Raw genomic sequence first — 19,080 nt, 5'->3', positions numbered from 1 at the left:
TTGGATATAGATAGCCTTAAATGCTACATTAAAATGCAAACTAAATAAAAGTAGAAACTAAATTTTTTTTTAATCTTCTAAACTCACGGTAAAATCAAATAACTATATTAACATTTTTCTTGACAAATTATATACACCTCATACAGCATTTTAACCTTGATAGAATACTTGGTTTAAGTTTTCTATGCAAGAATTTAACACCTTGGTATTTAATAAGACTTAGTAAGAAATAATCCCATAACAAATATAGATCAATTATTATTACATAAATCATAGTCTATTTTTAAATCTCTTTTACCCTCCTGTAACCCCTACTTCTAAAGTACTCAAACTTTTCCCTTTGCTTGATAATCCCTCCCTAATCCACTTGTTCTAGATAGACCACAGGATCATATATGGAGAGTTGGGAGGGACATAATCCAATATAATCCCACAATTTTACAGACAAGGAAACTGGCCCAGGATATGTTATATGACTTGCCCAAATCACACAGGTTAACAATTAGAATCTGTTGGGGCTCAATATTGCCTCAATGCCTCCAAATTCAATCTTTCAACTAAGCAATAAACTATGTAATATAGTTATCTGATTTTACCATGAGTTTAGAAGATTGAAACAATTTCAGTTTCTACTTTTATGTAGTTTACTTTTTCTCATAGCATCTAAGGCTATGTACACCCAAAACATTTCTATCACATAATAATAATAATAATAATAATAATAATAATAATAGCAGCTAATATTTACATAGAGCCTGCTATGTGCAAGGCTCTGTGCTAAGAGACCTTATCTCATTTTATTCTCACAATAATTTTGGGAGGTTCCACCCAGATGAAGGACCTGAGAGAAAGAGAGGTTAATCGATTTGCCCAAGATCACACAGCTAGTATATATCCGTGGCTGTATTTGAACTTGAGTCTTTGTAACTCTAGCCCAATGTTCTATTTATTTGACCACTCAGCTGCCCTCCATACATGTATTCAATGAAATGATGTTCCAAATTTCAAAATACATATGCCAAGAACAGTTTTTAAAATACTTCTTGTATCATCATGATTTTACATCAGTGTAAATTGCAACACTTTAATTTGCCACATCTCTCAGAACCAAACCATTGACAACAAATACAACTCCACTCTCCTTAACAATCAAAATCTGAGTGCTACAAAATTACAGTAGCTAAGTGATCTGATGCCCAAGAAAAGATAACAATTACTCAATCAACTTCCCTGAATAAGAAAGGGATTATGGAAAGGGAACACATAATAGTAGACTTTTTAGATGTTAAGTTTTATTGAACTTTTTGTTTTCTTCCTATTTTAAAATTCTTTATTATTAGGGATAGTTTTCTTGTAGGAGTTAGAAAGCTTCACTTGTTAATATATTATAGAAAAGCAAAAATATCAATAGAATTTTTTTTAAGTAAAATAGATGGTTAAAGGGAAGATTTCTGAACCCTCCTTAACTGGATAAGGAAAGTAAAATTATCAAAAGAGGAAGAAAAATTGTCTATAAATAAAAAGATAAAACTCTAGGCAGCACAGGTAAACAGAATGAAGGAGAAGAGGGGAAATGGAGCGAAGCCTACCAAAAAAACTAGCATAACTATTAAGTTAAAAAACTAAGGAAGAATTGGGTATTCACTAACTACAAAATGAAGAAATAATACACCTAGTAATCATAATTTCAAATGTAAATGGATCAAACAATCCAAAAATAGAACAAAAGTGGCATAAAAGATGAGAAAAGGCCAGATATCTGCCTTATACTAAAAATATATCTTTTAAAAGGACACACACACACACACACACACACAAAGTTAAAATAAAAATAGCCTGCATTAAATGATTCAAAGAAAAAAAGTAGGAATTATAATGATCAGTTAAAACTTTTAAAAATAACAAATCAAGAAAGATAAAGAGATTAATTGCATCAGGCTAAAAGAAGCAAGGTAGACTTAGGGGAATATCTACCCAAAAAAGTTGGAATGAATGGATGAGCACAATTTGTTCCATAGGCCTTGAAGGAAGCTGAAGCAGCCACTTTAAAATTTAATCAGATATCAAAGACACTAAAGTCATTCACTGCATCTCAGATCATCACCAGTAGTCTTGATTTTTGTCTTGCCACTGGATTTCAATTACTCTGGGAAAATGAGGTTGACAACTTTGTGCATTTCTATCTCACTTAAATCCAAGTTAAGACATCACTTCATGATATCACTGATTCTCTTCAAAAATGAAGACAAACAACATTTATACCACCACGAATTAATAAATGAATGAAACAAGTATCTATTAAGCATTTATTATGAACAAAAGCATTGAGCTAAGTGCTGGTGATAGAAATAGAAAAGTAAGACCGCTTCTCCTTTTAAAGAACTTACATTTTTGGGAAAGACAACACATCCTGGAGATTTAAACTCTAATAGAGAAGAGATGCAAAGTCCCTGTGGTTCTTAGATGAAAAGGCAATACATTATCTTGGTTTGGATGGTCATACATCTCTTTTAATAATATCTGCATTAATAAAACCATATCTGTTTGTCACCAAACAGTCAAACAAGAGCAGCTTTTCTAGCTGATAATTAAGACTGAGGAGGAAGAAGGAGCACTGCTACTCTCAGCATCCTCTTATGTTTCTTTCAGAGTGTTTTATTCCTTCAATAAAGGCTGGCTTGCTGGCAACAGTGAATTCTCAATTCACTGATAGAATTGAATTTGCACTCTTCAATTTTCTACCCCTAATTTTAGAAATCAGGTGAGTCAAATACCAAGAAAATTTTATAACAGAAAATAAGAAATCCATATCTAAGAAGGAATCTTTTGGTAGAACATAAACTTCTGAAGGAGCAAGTATTTAACTTTTAAGAAATAAATCTTTTATTATTGTTCTATAAGAAATGATCAGCAGGATTATTTCAGAGAGGCCTGGACAGATTTAAATGAACTGATGCTAAGTGAATTGAGCAGAACCAAGAGATACATAGCAACAACAAATTTATATAATGATCATTTCTGATGGATATGGCTTTTTTCAACAATAAGATGATCCAGGCCAACTCCAATGATCGTGTGATGAACAGAGTTTCTATACCCAGAGAGAGGACTGTAGGAACTGAGTGTGGATGACAACATAAGCATTTTCACCTTTTTTGTTATCTGTTTGCATTTTATTTTCTTTCTCATTTTTTCCTTTTTGATTTGATTTTTCTTGTGTAGCAAGATAAGTGTATTAATATGTATGCAAAAATTGGATTTAACATATATTTTTACCATGTTTAACATACACTGGATTACTTGCTATCTAGAGGAGAGGATGGGAGGAAAGGAGGGAAATTGGAACACAAGATTTTGCAAGGGTTAATGTTGAAAAATTATCCATGCATATCTTTTGAAAATTAAAAAACTTTAATAAAAATAAAATAAAATAAAAAATAAATAAACCTTTTGGGCTCAGAAAAGGGTGAAGTTAAAATTAAAAGTCTATTTTATTTATGCTTTTACAAGAAGTGTGTGTCCTTGTAAAGTACAAGACAGACAGACAGACAGACAGACACACACACACACACACACACACACACACACACACATAAACACATCCCAGAAGCTGAGAGAGCCTTCTCATACTATTCTAGAACTCAGATCCCTCCCTCGGTTCCTCATTTGCTAAGTAACATGAGAGTTACATACTTTTCCTTGGCATAAAATGAGCCTTAGCTCCTCTTGGGGAGAAGTTAATATTTATGAATTAATTGCAAAGGAGTACTTCAAGCAAAGTCTATTTTACCCAAACTTAACTATCTCCTAATTTTAAACAAGACAGAACCGCTTAAATTCTTATTTTATCTAGTTCTTCTATTAACTGATACTCAATTTTTAGAAACAAACATCTCTCACTTATCTAATTCCTTAAAATCTATTTTAAATGATTCAATAAAACAAATCTATTCCTTCTACATAACAACCTCTCCTTTATTTGAAGGCAGGTATATGCACCCATGTCCTTTGTTCTCTCAAATTAAAAATTCCCAGTTCCTTCAACTGCCTCTTATATGACATAGTTCTCATGACATGTTTTCAGATTTCTCACCCTCCTAGAAACGGACCTTCCTCTGGATACTCTCTCCTTTATCTCTTTCCTCTCTTCCTTCTCTACTATACTTTCCCAAATAAAGATATATAACATGTGATACACAATATAAGTGTGCATTACAATCAGCATCAGAAAGGAACTGTATCAATTTCTTTTTAATATTTTAGAAACTTTTTTTTTCTCTAGAAAATAACCTCTCAGAAACTGACAAAGCCCTAATTCTAACTAAGGGAAGTGCTTTCTCTAAAAAACGGAACTCTCAATAATCTCACCAGATATCCAAATACAAACTATTGTGAAGGGGGTGGAGTTATACTAAAATTCTTTAAAATACTGTCCTTTTACTTCTTCTCTAGAGTCACAAAAGCTTATAATTCTTTGTTATCCAATAAAGTTTGTGACTTTATCTGAAAGTGAAAATCTACTGGTCATCCTGCCATTTGGGGAGGAGGATTAAGAGGTGAAAAATTGGAACAAGAGGTTTGGCAATTGTTAATGCTGTAAAGTTACCCATGCATATAACCTGTAAATAAAAGGCCATTTAAAAAATAAAAATAAAAATTTTTTAAATTAAAAAAAAAAAAAAACAATGAGATAATTCAAATCAATTCCAAATGTTCAGTGATGAAGAAAGCCATCTACACCCAGAAAGAGTAACATGGGATTTGAGTGTGAACCACAACTTTCTCACTTTTTCTGTTGTTGTTTGCTTATATTTTGTTTTCTTTCTCAGTTTTTTTTTTTCCTTCTTGATCCTATTTTTCTTGTGCAGCAAGATAATTGTATAAATACGTACACATATATTGGATTAAACATATATTTTAACATATTTAACATGTACTGGACTATCTGCCATCTAGGGGAGAGGGGAGGGGGAAGGAGGGGATAATTTGGAACAGAAGACTTTGCAAGGATCAATGTTGAAAAATTACCCATACATATGTTTTGTAAATAAAAAGCTTCCATTAAAAAATAAATAAATAAATAATTTTGGGGAGGGGTGTTATACGATGATCAATTCTGATGGACATGGCTCTCTTCAACAATGAGATGATTCAAACCAGTTCCAATTGTTCAGTGATAAAGAGAACCATCTACATCCAGAGAAAGGACTGTGGGAACTGAGCATGCCCCAAAACATAGCATTTTCACTCTTTCTGTTGTTGTTTTCTTGCATTGTTTTCTTTCTCAGTTTTTTTTCCCTTCTTTTCTTGTACAGCAATATAACTATATAACTATGTGTACATATATTGGATTTATCATATATTTTAACATATTTAACATGTATTGGACTACCTATCATCTAGGGGAGAAGGTGGGGGGAAGGAGGGGAAAATTTGGAACAGGTGGTTTTGCAAGGGTCAGTGTTAAAAAATTACCCACGCATGTTTTGCCCAAAAAAAGGCTTTAATAATATATATTCCTTTTTATATGGGATGGCTCTTTAAGAAAAGAGAGGAGAGAGAGAAAGAGAAAAATCAAGTAAATGTAAAGATCATTAATAACCTAACTAAAGAGAAAAGAACAAATGTTCTCTATGACTAGAAGTTCATAATTGCATATAGTGTACAAAACAAGTACTCCCAGGAGTTTTCATTAAATATTTCAAACTTTAATCAAGGCTTTGAGCTTCTGCATTGAAGTCTTCTGAAGCTCATTCAAACTCTTATCACTTATCACCACACAGTGCAGAAAAAAAAAAAAAAATACAACTCCGGCATCAAAACAGTTAAAGAAGTAATTGTATCTAAATCTAGTCTTTCATCACCTTCAAATGAGAAAATATACCCAAAATGAGCTACAGAATACAAGCTGAAAGAAAATAAAGTGTACATAAAACCAGAATGAGAATTATTAATACAAAAAACTATGGGGTAAGAAAATGTCTGGAAAAATTATAAATCTGTATTAACTATAGCCAAATTCTCAAAAACAAGGATGGAAGAGTCATAAAACTCCAAGAAGAACAGCATGGAAACATAATAAATAAGTTGATAAAGAAAGGAGTGAAACTGGAATGCAATTGAAAATTTTTTTTTAATTCATGGCTCTGAACAAAAATTTGGAAAATCTTAAAATAAAAAATAACCAGAAAAAAAGAGGAGAAAACGGGGAAGGGAGAAGGAAGAAGAGAGGAAAAAAAGGAAGAGAAGGAAGAAGAGGAGAATCTGAAAATCACAAGTCTGTAAATTCAAAACTAAGTGAGTTCAGACAAAAATACTAAATCTCATTTGTCCCCAATAAAAATATGATGAAACAAAAAAAAAAAAAAAAAAATCTGAATATTTCTTTTAAAAGCACAAAGAAAAATTGCACAAAACTTTAGTACCTACAGCAGACAGACAAAATCCACTGGTCACCAAAAGAAGAGCTACTCCCCCAGGTTTAATTTACCCAGAAATGTGGTTGCTAAGATGCAGAACTCATGAGACAAAAAATATTTTAAATGGTCAGAGAGACGCAGGTTACATGCCAGAGAATTACAGTCAAAGCTGCTTAGGATGGCTTACTATGAACAAGGTAGAAGAGGAAAACTCAAATATGATATTCACTAATGAAAAGGAATTCAGCTTGCACTCAGAGATTACATTTTTAAGAACTGAGCATAATCATATCCTATCAATTTGTGAACAAAATTACTGACTTGTAAGCTTCCTTTCTCAGAAAATCTAAGTTGGACATTCCTAAAAATGAAAAGAACAAAGGAAACGTAAAGAGGAAAATAAAAATTTGAATTGTTCAAACTCATAATCTAATGTTTTACTTATCAAAAGGAGTGAAGGAAATATGTCTTTTGAAAGCAAATTTCCTTGGGTTTTCAGCAAGAAATACCCTTAAGTATAATATATATTTGATATATATATATATAATATAAATATATATAATATATTTGATCAAAAACTCTGATAAAATCTAAAGACTATCTGCAGAATTTCCCTTACCTACTACTTAAGTAATTCTGCCCAATAACAACAAAAAAGGAATTGGTGTTAGTCTGTGAAAACTCATTCTTGATGAAGTCATGCTGGCTCTTTGTAATAAATGCTCTCCCCTTCCAGATATTCAACAACTATCTATTTAATAATCCTTTCAATAATTTCTTCCTGGAATTAAACTTAAACTCACTGGCCTAGATTAGTTAGCAGATTTGGTTCTGTTCTGTTTTGTTTTGTTTTGTTTTGTTTTTAAATCAGGACAGCATCTGCTTCTCCAGTGGTATAGTATCTTTCCCATTTTTCATGAGTTCTGAAATAACGATGACTGACTCAGCAATGAAATCCACCAGTTCTTTAAGACCTGAGGATATAGTTCACATGAGCCCAGGTCATCAAGAACAATTACAATACTCTCTTAAGATCTTCTTACTCATCTTGGCTAACAGCTCTCTGTTAGTCATTCCTGTTCTGTCATTTATAGTGTGAAAAGGTCATTCTCCTTTGCAGAGAAAAGAGAAAATAAAGAGCTTAACAGCTCTGTATTCTTCCTGTTGTCAGTTATCTAATTCACCACCCAAAGCAAAGATCTTACACTTTCTCTGATCCTCAGAAAAGGAAAGTTTTCCCCAACATCTTATATATTTAAGAAATATTTTATCGTGTGATCTAAGATAATTCCAAAAGATTCATGATGGAAAATGCTATTGAAAGAACAGCTTGAAGTATATTATTTTCACTTTTTTCCCCCTTTCTTATGGTTTTTCTCTTTTGTTCTGATTTTTCCCTCATAATATGACTAATATGGTAATATATTTAATATGATTTGTACACGGACAATCTAGATCAGATTGCTTACCGACTTAGTGGGGGGAAGGGAGGGGGAGAGGAATTTGGAATTCAAAATGTTATATGAGTATAACATGTCACAAGCCATCTCAAAACCATCATGGACCATCACAAATGTTCTAAAGAAACAAATTTTATGTTGTCTCTCCTTGCAGTATTAATTTTGTTTTCTGATTTAAACTTTTCCTCCACTTAATGTTACTATTCTTTTTTCTAGGCAGAGTTTAAAATGAATTGGTTGGCAATACTGGACAGTCATTCAATAGCATTTTTATGAGTGTAACCAATGTAACCAATGTGCCATTGACAGAAAACAAGAAAATAATATCTAAAAAAAATTTTTTTTACTTACAAAGATTTACAAAGATTGTCATTAGACAGCAGAGAAGTAAATATTTTATATTTTAATTAATGATCCATTTTCATTGACTTGGTTAGGTGATTAAAAAGACAAATGAATTTCTCTCTCAGAACAGAGCTTATAAAAATTCTACCACTTTCTATTACATATTTGTAATAGCAAGCTTGTTCACTTTATTCTGGTTTTAAATCAAGATACAAAAATAACCATGACACAGAAACAGACTTAATATTATGTTTGGTACTTAGCCAAATATTGCAAATTTTTGCTCAAATAAAAAACATTGAAATTAAGTATATGGATATAGATATAGCTACATACTTAACATATGTAAGTATATACATAAATATTAATTATTATATTGGTAAGCATCTTCCAAATCATAAAAATGTTATTTATACTAAACAAAAAATACACAAAGAAAATTAATGTATTGTAATGTATAAGTGAACATGAGGTCTTGTCATATTGGTTTTATAATTCCATATAAACATGAAGTCTTGTCATATTGGTTTTATAATTTCATATTTAATTGCCAGAAAAAAAACCATTATATTTTGGTCATATTATAATGTAAATTTTAATTTAGAGCTTTTAGAACAAAATTTATCATTATAGTTACTGTAAGCAGTTAATGAATATATCTAAAAGAATGGTTAAGAGTAGTACATTAAATTACTCTGGAGGTTCACAAAACTTTTTTTTCTGTTAAAGGAGGTTTGAAGAAAAAACCTTAGAGAACCACATCTCTAATGATACAATCTACCTGGCAGCTTTCAGCCTCAGAACCAGGTACTCTCAGAACTAATAGATGGCTAGACAAGAAACTCTGGACAATTAAGCTATGCTGCCTATTTACAAGAAGAGGGAAATCTGAAACAGAACATCTATACTAGGTTTGTGGCATATGTGCTCTGGACATGGATATCTTGAGGATCTTGGGAGGAAAGAAATAATATCAGGGGAAGGGTTAGAGTTAAGGCAAATGATTTTCCAGGAATCGGGCTTGAAGAAATTTCTAAGAGTAATAATGCTCTTTTGCTGCCACTCCTCTTCCCTTCACAAAAGAGAAGCCCTCTATCTCCACCTCTAGTCCAATATACCTACCTAAGAGTTCTTCTAAGAGGGTACAAAATCTTTTCATTCCACTGTTAGGGCTGAAAGGTTTAAAAAGACAAATGGCATAGTTAGCAACAATGTGAATGAGTTTCAAAGTACTAAAAGTAAGAGCGGTACAGAGGAGAACTGGGTGGCCACCTAAAACTTAACTGGAATGTCCTCAATGTGACCAAATTTTACCAGGCCAAACAACTCAAATTCCACTTATTCCAAGACTACTCTGGTTTTGATCGACATACCTCTCCTTGTCCTTCTTATACATGCTACTCAATCTCATATAAATCAGAGATAGAGTACTTTCTTATTTGTATCATTTGTTATTGTTTCATTAAACTAATTTTTGTTCCTCTTCAAAACATTTTAAGCATTTAGAGATTATTACTATAGATTTCTATAATTGCAGCAGTGTTCAGTATAGAGGATTTGCTCAATACTGGCTTATATTTACCAGAATCTAGGCCACAAGTCTTTTTCAGTCGAAAATCCTTTACACTATAAACTCAAAGCACAAACCCACTGTAGAAATATCCAGCATTCTGACTCCATAAAATTTCTAACCCATTAGAGGAATTTGGAAATCAGTGTAAAGGGAGCCCTATATAGAGAGAAGAGCCCAGAATGGTAAATTCAAATTCCTGAATTTAAATCCCAGTTTTGAAATGCTAACTATTTTTATAGTTATTACATAAATGTGAATTATTATAACCATTATTATAGCCATTATAACCCTAAAATAAGTCTAACACACTACAGTATGAGACAAAAGACTGTATAGCAGTAAGAGTTAATTACAAAGCCAGGAAAAGCTAGGTCCAAGTCCTAACTATATCAAGCACTCAACAAATTAAGCACTTTCCAGGCACTGTGCCAAACACAGGGTGAACATAGTGGCTGTGTGAATACAAGCAAGTCACTTAACATAAGTCCTCTAGGCCAGTGATTCTCAAACTTTTGTTCTCAGTATCTTTATGCTATTATAATTAGTTGAGGATCTGTCCAAAGAGTTTTATTTACTGGGGTTATATTTAAGATATTTGCTACATTAGAAATATTACAAATTAGAAATAAAAATTAATTTTGAATTTGTAGATTCTCTGAAAGGGTTTCAGAGACATCCTCCCTCCATCCCCAGGATTTTCTGGACTACATTCTGAGAAGGACTGTTCTAAGCAACTCTCTTAGGCTTATCAGTTATTGAGAAAGTGCAGATTTGCTTTGGTAAAGGGAGTTTCCTCACCTGGAAATTCCCTATTACCAGCATATCCTAACTAAATGCAATACCTAATAAACATCAAATATGCATTCAAAATTACAGCATTGCATATGAAAATTTTTTAAACTTTGTGCTCAAGGCGGGCAGCTAGATGGCACAGAGGACAGAACATCAGTCCTGAAGTCAGGAGGACCTGAGTTCAAAATGGCCTCAAACACTTAATACTTCCTAGCTGTGTGACTCTGGACAAAGTCACTTAACCCCAATTGCCTCAGTTAAAAGTGTGTGTATATACGAGAGGGAAATGTCAAAATATTGATTTTTAAAGAAATTAAATAATGTATTCTATGATACTTGTTTCAAGTTTGTCTAAAGATATACAAGCAAGCGTGCGTGTGTACACACACACACAGATACACATCTCCCCCCCCCCCCCAGTTAGTAACAAAGTCAAATGTACAAGGTACCCACTTCAGGATTTTTAATATTTCCCTGAGTCTATTCAAATTATTTGGAGATGAATAATCATCATTATTTAAATATAAGACTACACATAAGAAAAAAGAGAATATAATCAACATCCTACACTTTGCAGGATAGATGTGTGTCTCTAGAAATTATTTCTTGAGGAACAATCTATGTAATGACAAAATGGATGTATACATACACACACATATGCATACCAAGAACAACAACAACAACAACAAAAATACCAGAGAAGTTTTTTTGAAAAGCAATGATATAAATAATCAGGTGCTAACTGATCAATTTCTATTTGTTGTCTAGAATTCATCTTTCTACAAAACATTTTAATATAGTTCATGCTCAGTGACAGCTGATCTAATCATTAGACAGGTGGATGAGATTTTTTTTTTTACTAATATATGCAAAAAAAGGGTTAATATGGTTTTGTTACATAATTTGCCACTTCATGTCAGAAAAGCCTGAACTATTTAAATCTGCTTAATCCCATGTAAAATGCAATGATAAGAAGGATATATTAGTCATTACTCACAATGTTTCAACAGATCATTTCTGGGGTACAATTCAGTTAAAACAAATGTGAAAACTGTCCACTTTGTAGATTTTTCAGTTTTTAGCAGAAATTCATCTTTTTTCTCAGTTAAATGTTAAGCTAAAAAATGCCTATTCTTCCTAAAAGCACTTGAGTCAAGACGGAAGATTCCATTACACATACTGAATTATATTTAGAATACAAAGATGATAAAATAAATGAGCTGACTGAAACTTTCTTCTCCAACCCGCCCAACCTAATTTAATGCCAGAACAACTGCATAAGGTGAGGACACGAGATTAAATTTACTGTTCAACTGCTCAAGTCACATGCCTTAGATAATTTTCTGGGGAGAAAAAACTGCGAAATAATCTCAGAGTGCTTTGTGTATAAGAGGGAGTTCAACTATCTATTGAATGTTTTATCTTCAAATCCCTAAATGCTGGGAATTTAGTAACAGAACCAAACCAACAGTATTGGCACATAATCATCACTGTCTTACATATATTTGCAGAGTAAGGTCATCTCAAAAGTCTCTGTTTTGCCTATCTCAAAATACACATAGATTTAATTAGACAAGCATTTACTAAGCAACTACTATACATCAAGGAGTTTATATGTTACATTACAGAAAGAAAATAGCACACAGAGATAAAATTATACATAAACTCTGTAAAGAATAAATACAAAGTAATTTCAAGGAGAAAATAATAATTGCAGAGATCAGGAAAAAGGTTTCTAGAGAGAGCATTCATGCATAATATAGAAACCCAATATTTTCCCATAAAATACAATATTATCCAGTAGCAAGCAACTTATACTCAGTGATAATTTTATAGCCCTTTCTTAGCTTGGTAGATTTGCCTCAAACAAAATGAAATATAGTAGTTTCAGGCACTGGCACATCCGAAACAAAATGAAATACAGTAGTTTCAAGCACTGGCACATCCTTCACTGAGGAGAAAGGTTGTGGGGATGAAATAACAGTAGCAACCAAAGTGCAGAAATAAGAACTTCAAATTCTGCTTATATATGCCTGAGGCAACAGATTAGTCTACACTTTACCCCACAGGTTCAGCATGCTCTCTTGGATAGTTGGCTCTTTTGGATCAAGCCATCTGCTAACAAACTAGAAAAGATAATGTAAAATAAGCATGGCATTAACTGTGCAAAAGAGCCCCAACCAGTAACTCACTATGGATGGTTAATCCAATAAAAATTTTATAGATTAGCAAGGGACAGAAAGTACCTTGGGCATACAAGTGGCATTTCATACATGTTTGTTGAATTAAATACTACTCAATGGCAGGACCAGCAAGAAACAGCACAGTACAATGCAGGTATGGAATTTGCAGTCAGAGTCAGGGTTCAATCCCAGAATTTGAAGTCAGAGCATAAAAGTTCAGAGTTCAATTCTAGACACCACCTCTTTGACCTGAGAAGTAATATTACTTCTCTGACCTTTTCCTTACGCTGTAAAATGGAGGAGGTGAAGACAAAGATCAGACTAGATATCTCTGAGCCATTCCAACACTAAAGCTATGAGCCTAAGTCTATTAGGATAATGGCAGCCTAGAAGATGAAAAACTCTTCCTAAATTGGTCTTTCCAGCTTCCCTGTACCCCTAAGAAAGACCTACTAGCTCAGTGGAAGTTGTATAGTCAAGGTGGCAAAATATAAAAATATGGTAGAGACAATAACAGAGAAGTCTCAATAGCAGAAGATCTGATGTCCATCAGAGATAGGAAATGGAGATGGCTATTTTTGTATAGCAGAGAATTAACACTCAAGAGATAAATTAAAAATATCCTTAGAAATAAATACTGGATCTTGAATTTCACTTATGTAGGGCAATCTTAGATGAAGAAATTTCACCTACAATACAGGTCCAAAATGTTCTCTACAGTTTATAAATGTTAGCCAGTTGTTTAGAATATTAAGAAGTTAAAGTAACCTGTCAGGGTCAAAGAATCTGAACATTGTTAAGAGTTGGAGTCCAGTTCCAGTGAATACTGAGAGTGTGAATGAATCTCTGAGGCCAGGGAGAAGACATGCTTTGCAATCAGTTTATTAATCTGAGGGTCAGTGTTTATTTACCTTTTAGGCTAGTGTTACAATATTTATTACTAGCTACCATTAGATGACATCATAAACTTCCAGAGTTAATGCACAATCCATATTTTGACATTTCAGTATCCACATTAACTATCAATACTAAGGTACTTATCTACACAAAATTATAAATAGCATAATTGTGATGCTCATCAATACCAACAAAATAGTTTTGATTTTTATCAGTTCCAAAGTATTGTCAAAACAAAGTAGTAAATAGCAGAAATCATCATATTAAATTTATGTCATTATTAGATAGTATAGTTAAAATACCTTGTTCCTGTCACACGCATTATCCATCAAATTATAAATTTATCAAGTATATCTTTATAAATCATTGTTAGGGATATGGTAAGCAAATAATTTGAAAGCAAGTCTCAAATAACACCTGGACCAGCCTCTTGCAGTTCATGGACTTATTCAATACTGGCCCTGTACAGAACATCCCAAAAGTGAATTCAAATTTTCCTAATTCCTACACCAACTTTTTAACTGTCATACATTGCTTCTCTTGGAACTCTGTGGTAAAAAAAAATAATAATAAAATAAAATAAAATAAAATAATCAACCTATAGACTGACAGAGATTAGAATACTTGGTTTCAGAGAAAAGTCTTTTAAGTGAAGCTGTTTGGTGAACAGAAGGGCACAATGGTACCAAATTTATTCAAATTTCTTATACCCTCCCTAGCACCACTAACTTAGAAGAAACACTTGTAAAAATCTTTACCAGGTGGCGAACTTACTAATAAGAAACCCAAAATATAATAGTGTCAATTTAGAATTATTCCTGAAGGCAGATACTGCCTCATTTTATCTTATCTGTGTGTCCCCAGAGCTTAGCACAATATCCAGCAAATATTAAATGCTTAATAAATGCTTTATCTACCTATGCAACAGAAAACAATTATTAGTCAAAAGAGAACAATGATAAGAAATCTGTCAAGATAGGATCCTTCAAATTTTGCACAGTTCTTATGCTCAAAAAGTTATCAAACTGTGCATACCCTTTAATTCAACAGTGTTTCTACTGGGCTTATACCCCCAAAGAGATACTAAAGAAGGGAAAGGGACCTGTATGTGTCAAAATATTTGTGGCAGCCCTGTTTGTAGTGGATAGAAACTGGAAAATGAATGGATGCCCATCAATTAGAGAATGGTTGAGTAAATTGTGGTATATGAATGTTATGGAATATTATTGTTTTGTAAGAAACGACCAACAGGATGAATACAGAGAGGATTGGCGAGACTTACATGAACTGATGCTGAGTGAAATGAGCAGAACCAGGAGATTATTATATATACAACGATACTGTATGAAGATGTATTCTGATGGAAGTGGATTTCTTCAACAAAGAGAAGATCTAACTTAGTTTCAATTGATCAAGGATGGACAGAAGCAGCTACACCCAAAGAAAGAACACTAGGAAATGAATGTAAACTGCTTGCATTTTTGTTCTTCTTCCCGGGTTATTTATACCTTCTAAATCCAATTCTCCCTGAGCAACAAGAGAACTGTTCAGTTCTGCCCACATATATTGTATCCAAGATCTACTGCAACCTGTCTAACATGTATAGGACTGCTTGCCATCTGGGGGAGGGGGTGGAGGGAGGGAGGGGAAAAATCAGAACAGAAGTGAGTGTAAGGGATAATGTTGTAAAAAAATTACCCTGGCATGGGTTCTGTCAATAAAAAGTTATTTTAAAAAAAAATTTGCACAGTTCTTAGCACATAGTAGGTGCTAAAGAAATGTTTATTGACTGACTGGCATCACCAATCTGACCCCATGGGATCTCCCAGCTGGAATCTCCCCAAAGTCATTTTTGACTACTTCCTCCTTTCAGTCATATTTAATCAGGAAGCATTGCCTTATTAACTTTAAAATGTCATTTCTAGTTACACTTTCTTTTCCAATCTTATTCCCTACATCCTTTTTCTTTTTTGCATCCTCATGCATGGATTACTGTGAACATCCTCTAAAACAGGCTTCCTTGACTACAGAGCAATTTGCCCTCTGATCCTGAATACTGCTCTCCTATTGCTTCAATATAGGTATCACTGATTTCTTAAGTGTGAGTACTTCCTCCAGACAGAATTGTCCCAAACAAAAAATTCCTCATAGTTGGCCTGAAATGAGTTTCTCTAAACTTGATTTGGGTTGAATTTAGAGCATGATAGGGTGTAAAGCGTGCTAGTAAGCTTAGTCAGTGAAACCTGGACTCCAATCCCACAGTCCATCATCAAGTTGCCTCTCCAGCATGACAGGCCCTGCCATGGCCAGAGTCAACAAGAACAGTCATCTAAATACCCTCATGAGGCAACCAAAGACTTTCTAAAATACCATTTTTCATCTTTATGTATTTATTCTTTTGACCCAAAGGTCTTTTGTTGGGTTTATAAAGTAAAGATGCAAAAATATTCAAAGCAGATTTGTTTGTGAAAAGGAAAATCTAGAAACTAAATACATGGTCAGCAATTAAGTAAGGGCTGAACAAACTGTATATAAGAGAAATAGTGCTGACTCTGACATCAGAAGATTTGGGTTCAAATATTGCCTCCTGTTTGAGCTCCTTAAGACCAAAGGCTGTCTTTTGCCTTTATTTGTATCCCCAAGATCTGGCACACAGTGAGAGTTTAATATAAGCATACTTCATTTTACTGCACTACATTGTATTATGTTTCACAGATGCTGAAACTTATGGCAACCCTTCCTTAGCAAAAGTTTAAGCACCATTTTTCCTAACATGTGCTCACCCTGTTTCTCTGTCATATTTTGGTAACTTCTCCAATAGTTCAAACGTTTTCATCATTATTCTGTTTTGATGATCTATGATCAGTGATCTTTGATGGTGCTACTGTCATCTTTGTGGGATACCACAAACCATATCCATGTAAGACAGAGAACTTAATAAATGTTAAGCATATTCTAACTATGGAACCAATGTCCATTCCCTCATCTCAATCCCTCTCCTCAGGCCTCCCAATTCACTAAGACACAAGGATATTGAAATTAGGACAATTAATTACCCTACAAAGGCCACTAGTGTTCAAGTGAAAGTCAATGTAGCAAACATCTTATGGTGTCTTAATTTAACAAACTGCCTCAACTAACCTCAATTTTCTCTCATCAACTAACACTCTGATCCATCAGCAGCCATAACCATCAAAGAAAGATCTACCAGCAAAAAGACTACTGGCTGTTGACAGCTCAGACAATTGTTAGCATTTTTTAGCAATAAAGTCTTTTTAAACTAAAGTATATATATTTTTCTGAGGACATAATACCATTTGCACTTAAGAATGTTTGTGGCAGCCCTCTTTGTAGTGGCCAGAAACTGGAAACTGAGTGGATGCCCATCAATTGGAGAATGGCTGAATAAATTGTTTAAATATAATATTATGGTATTACTTTCGAAAGCCAAAAAGGATAATTTCAGGGCCGGAAGACTTAAGAACGATGTTGGGAAATAAGAGACCAGGAGATCATTATATACTGTAACAACAATACTATATGATGACCAGTTCTGATGGACCTTGCCATCCCACAACAGATCAACCAAATCATTTCCAATGGAGCAGTAATGAAACTGAACAGCTATGCCCAGAGAAAGAACTCTGGGAGATGACTAAAAACCATTACATTGAATTCCAATCCCTATATTTATGCCCACCTGCATTTTTGATTTCCTTCACAAGCTAATTGTACAATATTTCAGAGTCTGATTCTTTTTGTACATCAAAATAACGTTTTGGTCATGTATACTTATTGTGTATCTAATTTATATTTTAATGTACTTAACATCTACTGTCATCCCCATCTGGGGAGGGTAGAGTAAGAGGTGAAAAATTGGAACAAGAGCTTTGGCAATTGTTAATGCTGTAAAGTTACCCATACATATAACCTGTAAATAAAAGGCTATTAAATAAAATAAAAAATAAATAAATAGATAGATAGATAGATAGATAGATAGATAGATAAAAAAGAAATGACCAACAGGATTGATTTCAGAAAGGCCTGGAGAGACTTACAAGAACTGATGCTGAGTGAAACAAGCAGGGCCAGGAGATCATTATATATTTCAACAACAATACTATATGATGACTAAATAACTTTAAAATATGCCTATGTTTGTTGATTTCATTTGACTTGTGACCTTGAACAAGTCATTTAAACTCCTCAGACCTCAGTTTACTCAACAATAAAATGAGGGAGTGTGAAAAGAAAGTAAACTAAATGCTTTCTAAGATTCCTTCCGGCTCCAGGTCTATTATGTCAAGATTCTACTAGATTAATAGTGCCACAACATCAACAAATATTTAGAACTTAGAAAAATATACACAATCTAATTTATATTTTAATATATTTAACATCTACTGGTCATCCTGCCATTTGGGGGAGGGAGTGGGGGGTAAGAGGTGAAAAATTGGAACAAGAGGTTTGGCAATTGTTAATGCTGTAAAGTTACCCATACATATAACCTGTAAATAAAAGGCTATTAAATAAAAAAAAATTAAAATTAAAAAAAAAAAAAGAAAAGAAAAATATACACAGACTTAGAATATGCTAGTGAAGAAAGCAGAGCCAGAAAAACAATAAACATAGTGCTGATGTGGAAGCATATACAAAGTCTTAAGTCTTGAGATAAAACTAAAAAATAATACTATGACAATGTTCTGATCTCAAGCCCTTTGCTCCAACTGTACTAAAGACTTTACACAGTTTAATCAATGCCAAGGAGACAAAAGTCCTGATCTGTAGTCTTTTGGTTTCACTTCAATCACAATTACCTCATCAGCTTTAAAAGAAGACAAAGTCAATGAAGGCTCCTTCTATGATAAAAAGAGTTTTGCTTTTGGTAACCAAACTAAGAGTGAGAAACTGTTTAATTCAGTTAGGCGAAGTAACTATTTCATTTACAAGACTTGATGCTAAGTGAAGTAAGCAAAACCAAAACAACATTATACACTGTAATAACAAGATTTTGGGATGATCAACTGTGATGAACTTGGCTCTATTCAACAATGGGGTGATTCAGGACAATTCCAATGGACATGGCATGAAAAATACCATCCAGAGAGAGAACTATGGAAACTGAATGTGGATCAAATTATAGTACTTTCATCTTTGTTTGTTTGTTTTTTCTTTTTTCTTTTTTTAGTCTGATTTGTCTTGCACAAGGTGACAAATATGGAAATATGTTTAAAAGAATTGCACATATTTTGCTGACATTAGATTGCTTGCTGTCTTGGAAGAGGGAAGGTAAGGCAAGGAAAGGAGAAAAATTTGGAAGACAAAGGATCCAAAAATGAACATTGAAAACTATCTTTACACGTGTTTGAAAAAATAAAATACTATTGAGCTAAATAAACAAATATTATGAA

The 19,080-nt window shown here is 33.2% G+C and overlaps 1 protein-coding gene across 1 annotated transcript in view; it reads right to left on the bottom strand.

The window, feature by feature from the left end:
* The window catches only part of MFSD14B (major facilitator superfamily domain containing 14B), a 72,147-nt gene that overhangs the window by 44,149 nt on the left and 8,918 nt on the right, over positions 1-19,080 (bottom strand). The gene's annotated exons all lie outside the window — the stretch shown is intronic.

The sequence above is a fragment of the Sarcophilus harrisii genome, chromosome 1, assembly GCF_902635505.1.
Source record: "Sarcophilus harrisii chromosome 1, mSarHar1.11, whole genome shotgun sequence".
NCBI classification, from domain to species: domain Eukaryota; kingdom Metazoa; phylum Chordata; class Mammalia; order Dasyuromorphia; family Dasyuridae; genus Sarcophilus; species Sarcophilus harrisii.
The sequence above is the reverse complement of the archived record's forward strand: the minus strand, read 5'-3'. Positions and strand labels throughout refer to the sequence as shown.